The sequence below is a fragment of the Argopecten irradians genome, unplaced genomic scaffold, assembly GCF_041381155.1.
Source record: "Argopecten irradians isolate NY unplaced genomic scaffold, Ai_NY scaffold_0313, whole genome shotgun sequence".
NCBI lineage: Eukaryota > Metazoa > Mollusca > Bivalvia > Pectinida > Pectinidae > Argopecten > Argopecten irradians.
In genome coordinates this window covers 1-6,355 of record NW_027187780.1, presented here as the reverse complement: position 1 = coordinate 6,355, position 6,355 = coordinate 1, and the positions used below count along the sequence as shown (strand labels likewise).

Here is a 6,355-nt window from a genome sequence, read left to right as displayed (position 1 = left end):
GTACTAGGAGAGTGTTAATCGCCATCATTTGCATACTTGTGACTGGCAGTTGACGTGATCGAAACCACAAGTAATGCAACGTTCTTTCGATAGCTCTGGTGGTGAGATCGAACGATTTAGGCAGTTCTTTCTCATACGTGTAACGCCAATGGAATTAAAATTCTTTAATGTATGAGATATATTGATCTTATTTCAGATATTTATGAAGTACCGTAGGCCAATCATCTCATTTCAATAGATGTGTCATCTATTTTGTTGCGGTAAACAATCGGTGTTTTGCATTAGTTAAAAGTACGCTTGACTATTGCACAGTAGTCTTTCAAACACTTTACCGATTGTGATCGTAAGTTATTATTTGACCAATCATTGCACATGGCGGGGTAATTAAAATCGATTTACGTAAATATTAATAATAATTTACACAGATCAATACCAATTTTAAAACACATAGATTCTCATTTACCTCAGGTGATACTATGTGATAATTAAACCAGAGACATAGATAATTTAATAACTATCTAAATCTCTGATTAAACTAACGATATGTATTTGAATTATAATTAAAACATAATAGAAAGTAATGTCTAGAAAAAGTATTTTCATTTAGATTGTCAACAATTACTTCAGTGAAATTCAGTTTAAGATTTAAATAAGCACACACCATTAACTTTATTTAATTAAAAAAATATGTCTATGCTCTAGAAATAAATGGTATAGTCATTATATGTCCCTAATTTATCAATCTTTAAAAAATATTTGTAAATTATTGGTTTTGATTAGATACGCATGCATTAAAATATGATATGATTAAGATACTAATGGCCGACAAAACTAATTGATCAAATATAGTAATTTGCAAATTTATCTTAACCAAAATATATCAAACTGGTTTTTTCCCCACACGTACATGTACATACTCAGCATGCTATGTTATGTTTCTTATGTTTTTTTATATAAATGTAATGTATATGTCATGTCAAGTTTATGTTGATGTCCCATGTATTTGTAAATGTGTTAAATGCAAAAAATTGAACAAAAAAAATAAAAAATATATATATATAATATACATTTATATATACATGTATATTGCATTTTTCATAAAATTTCAATTTTGAAACAAAAATACTGTTACATATATTTATGTACCGGTCAGCTAGGATACAGAGTTTCTGTTCTTGATCGTCATGATCATAGAAGAAACCTGGTCCACCTCAGAATTAAGACCACCTCGCTATTAAGACCACTTTTACTCGGACCACTGGGTGGTTTTAATAGATAGGTTTTAATGTAAATACTGTTATACATATTCTCAACACATGTTATATAATGTTTCTGACGTCCCTTGCTCATACACATTTTCATTTACAGCGGTTCGGAGCGGTAGGGAGCTGGGTTTTCGAGAAAAATATTTCAAAGATTAAAGGATAGATAACCACCCCATATATACATCTCTTCGTATCTGTAGCAGTGTGCAGCCAAGCGTGAAGGTGTGATACATTGATCATGACCACATCAAGTTTCTTTATTAGTTCTCTTTGACAAATACATTGTATAGAGAAACATAATATATAAATATCAATTTCAAAAATTTGACAAGTAGAAAATATGTACATATAAGGAAGGACAAATCATAAATTCTTTTGGAAAATATCAAAACAATAAGCAGTGATCTAGAGTTGGCTGTTCTATTGTTTAGAGGATTAAGTGTCATTTTATAACGAAATCTTATCGTTTGGTTGTTTATGCAAATGAAATGAAAATTCGGAAGTGTTTAAAATATAAATGAAATTGTAATACATGTACGTACTATTCTGTACTAGGCAAATGTACTTATATAATTTGTAACACAATGTTTTTTCAGAGTAGATTATCATGTCAAAGTAAAATTGCTGAGTGAATCTGCTATAATATATATTGAAACCACTGAAGCTTATAATTTTCGTTACTGTAAAGGAAATTTTAGAAATATCAACCCATTTCAAATGATTCGACTGAACTAATTAAGTCTTCCCATCTCCTCCTCCCGGTAGGAGTATGTTATTTTGTCATTACATTGTACAGATCAATATGAAATATTTAATGTAAGTAGGAAACAAATTTGACATATTTCAGAGTCAGCCTAATTCAGGTATTCTCTGATAGCAGATACTAAAACCGTGATATTCCACAAAATTAGTACTAATCTGATAGATTTGTATCAATTCATCAAAACAGTAAAAAGTAAGCGTGTCACTATCCTTCATTAATTCATATACTACAATTATGTTTTTCTTGAACCAAGCCTTATAAGAACAGTTTTTCTACCAATATTCATATTTCAAAGTAAATTATCATGTTCAAGCCTTATGAAAACAGTTTTGGAACCAATAGTCAAATTTCAAAGTAAATTATCATGTCAAAGTAAAATTTCTGAGTGAATTTGCGATCCGAATTTTGGACCTATCCTTGCTCCAAATTTTGCTGAACAACTTTCCATAATGTTTAAAAAGAAGATATTTACAAATTGTAGTTAGAAAAGGACACTGATGACAATATCTGTCATTTAGGTAACTCGTGCCGTTACCGTTTGTTAGAATATATGTTGTAATGTACTACAAACTTGATAGACATAGAGAAAAAATATTAACATGTTTTGACAAAAAACATCCTTCGTGCCATTTACATGTCGTTTAGTTAATTAACTCAGGTTATTTAGTTCTTTAGTTAATATATATACATTCATGTACTTGAAACTTGATAAAGCATATACCGGTAAACAGCTGATAGCTGACAGAGATTTTTTTTCTCTCTTTCCCTCTCTTTCCCCTCTTTCTCCCTGATATGTTGCCAAAGTAGTATTCGTGAAGTTATGAAGCATGAAAGTCATCCTTTATGACAATATACGTTAGTTATATATGTTACACGGTCTGACAACCATTAAATTTTGTACTTATAGATAGTATGGTGTTCTTAAACTTGCTAGATACATTTTTGTTAAAAAGGAAATCCTTGATGTCATTCACATTAGTCATTAAAGGTCAAATACGTGTACGGTATCGCTTAAACATTATATGAGATTTTATATAATATAACCAGTAAGTTTTTTCTTGATATCTGAAGAATGCCTGTTTAGTTTTTAACAAAAAAAAAATCAATTTAATTTGACATTACAAGTCACCATAATGCTGAAACTTTTCTTTATATAAACTTGACAACATAAATACTTCCTCTTTGATTGAAGGTTCTGCACTGAAATGCATTATGTGTATTTAGTAACTGGACCTGTACAAAATGTGAGAAAATAAATCAATGTGATAAATTATTACGACCAAATAAAAAAAAACAATTATTTGTATTAGTTTTTCAGCCTTAGTTTAAGTCCTGTTTTCTTTGGATCGTTTTCCAATTTGCAGTTATACTGATAATATAACCATTGACTTATCAATCTTTAACACTCGAATCAACTCCTATCATCCAGAAGTTTTACCGCAGCAGTACTTTCAGTACTTTGATTCCTTTAGATAATTGGAGAGTAAGGCCTGAAGTTTTGGGTGTAGAAAAAAGATCAGGGCATGATAAATCCTTCTTCGTTTTGATGATAGGACTAGTAGCTTGTTGTTTACGTTTAGTTGGACTGGCTGGCATTACTGGTAGTTGATAGTACAAAAGCACGTGCGTTTAAACAGGTTTACCTGTGCTCACCTGTGTCAGGTATATATATATAATATAGTGATAGAGTGTCCAAACTCAAGTCGTCGTTTAGAACAAGTTTTCGTTAAATCGAACACAATTCCTGAAGTTCATCCATAATGACACATTAACAAATGGTGCAACATGTCTAAGATTAGTACCCACTTGTAATAACTGGAATAAGCAAGTTTCTACCGCCGATCCTATGTGCGTCAAGTCAGGTAGTCCGCCATATTGTCATGAAGGAATACCAAGTTTGTTCAATGAATGACTTCTCAAGTTTCAAGAGGTTAAAACATTGATATTACTGGATCATTCATACTGACTCTCTAAATTAATCTTGAGTATGCACATGATTACAGATAACACGTGAGCGATTCGGGCCCTTTTGTGCCCGTGTTGTCTATTTCAGCGCTGTCCGTTCGTCATCTCGGTGAAGGGCACCTACGAAGAACTACAAACGGGATGAACAGGAAGGACACATAAATACACATGTGCAGCTATAATCATTATTGTTCTTTCTTTTGTTCCTTCTAGTTCTTCCGTTCACTCGTTATTTCTTTCTTTCGGTCGTGCCCTCGTTGATTCCCTGTATTTGAAGCTAAGGGAAAAGCGATCGATTACCGGAATGGAAATCCCGTATTTTAATCGCGATCAAATTTAGCTTCTTTTTTTCGAATCTAATTTGGTACCAATGAGTTTCTGTTCCTTTTTCATCATAAAATGTTTTACTGAGTCGACGACTGCAGAATTCATTAATTTATCGGAAGCTGTACGCGTAAGAACGAATAACAACAAAATCTTGAGGGCACCACTGGTCTGCTCGCCACATGATAATACTTCTCTGTTGTTTTAAGAACGAGCTTACGTTTGTCTTCACTTACCGTGATTAACCCATAAATGTCATAGAACATTGTTTCATGAAAAATGAATCATTGCTAATACGAAAAAATAGCAGTATGAATCCTTGACACACATTTACTACGAAAGTATATGTATACCTATAGTTCCTCGCGTGGTTGAAAAAGTGCTCGTGCAGGCGAAAGGCAAGATCAGTGAGATAATTTTATTGGTTTAGGTCTAAAATAAGACAAACGCCCGTCATTTATCTACAGATCCTCAGTAGAAAATTATTTAGTCACCATTTACAAAATAGTCTATGTAATTAGTATATATTTCTATGTAATAGTCTATATATCTATGTAATAGTCTATATATCTATGTAATAGTCTATATTATTTATGTTAAATAATATTGTGTTGACGAGTAATATAACGTGAATAAAAATTTCTAAATGTACTTAATATCAACCCAGGACCCGCGTGATTGAAGTAGATCATGTTACCATGACGATAGCCAAGTTGACGTGGCTAGAGTCGATACGACCAACACAGAAGCTGAGCTCTCGCAACATTCACATTTAGAAAAATAAAAAGCAGTTTCGGGTAAGGTATTTACCTTTAACATTGGAACAAAATGAGATTTTATAAACCAGGAAATAATTTATGTTTTAATGCATTATTTTTTTTTAAATTTCAGATGATGCTAACTTACCGTGGATTGTTCGCCTGCTCAATGGTTTTCCTGGTTATAATCAATTTTATACTTCTTTACGAATACAGACAATATTTACATCTCCAAACATATTTTGATTCAAGATAATTTCTCTGTCGAAATGAAGACAAGTGTACACAAGGCATATGCAAAAAAGTGCATCGGAATACAACTCAGGCACATGTTACTTTCCGAATCTTGAGCCATACGGACCGGAAGTAAAAAGATTCGTAAAAGTACGAAAGCACCATGACTGTGGTCGATGGAATCTGATTACATACAGGGAAGGGATGAAACTCATCGTTAATAAAACAGTCACTTCTCACTATCCGTTATTTGCAAACTGTTTCCTATCAACCTTATGTGAAGGAAGTTGAACAAAACGATAGTAGAAAGTTGTTCTTAAAAGAAAGATTCCGAACATTTAACGAATCTATTGATATCAATGATCAGTTTTACATGGTTAGTTGTTTCAATACAAAGAAAATGTTGCTAGGACAGCAACACTTTGCATCTGTCATAAGAAATGAACCTTGATGAAGTTAAGACAAGGATATCGGTCTGATATCGCTAACCCGGCGTTAAGACGACCCATGGATGTCGTTATGGTTGGTCTCGAGTCGACATCCAGACTGAATTTTTTCCGTCAGATGAACTATACGAAAGCCTTCCTGGATAGTATCTCTACTGTAGACATGTTAGGGTACAATAAGGCAGGCCTTAACACGTTACCGAACACAGCCCCCATACTCACAGGCATGACGCTGCAGGAGATGAATATTTCTCTTGGATTCTTCGATAAATATCCATTTGTCTGGAAAGACTACATTGAAACGCTGGGATATCTGACATTTTTTAGCGAGGATGCGTCTTCTTTCGGGATATTTAACTACCTTAACAGCGGTTTTAAATATTTACCTGTAGACTATTACATGCGGCAGTTTATATCAGGATTAGAATCAAACCAACAGAAATCAAACAAATAAAACTCTGTTCGGGAAATTCACTCATATTACAGGTTGTGTTTGATCAGTTATCCGAGTTCATCACCACATATCATGACGTCCCAAAGTTTGCATTTTGTAACATTTGTAAACCGACACACGATAACGCTAATGGGCTAGGCATTGAG

The 6,355-nt window shown here is 33.0% G+C and overlaps 1 pseudogene; it reads left to right on the top strand.

Annotated features, from left to right (window-relative positions):
- The first annotated feature begins 5,759 nt into the window (after positions 1-5,759).
- Positions 5,760-6,347, top strand: LOC138312422 (uncharacterized; annotated as a pseudogene).
- Positions 6,348-6,355: the final 8 nt, after the last annotated feature.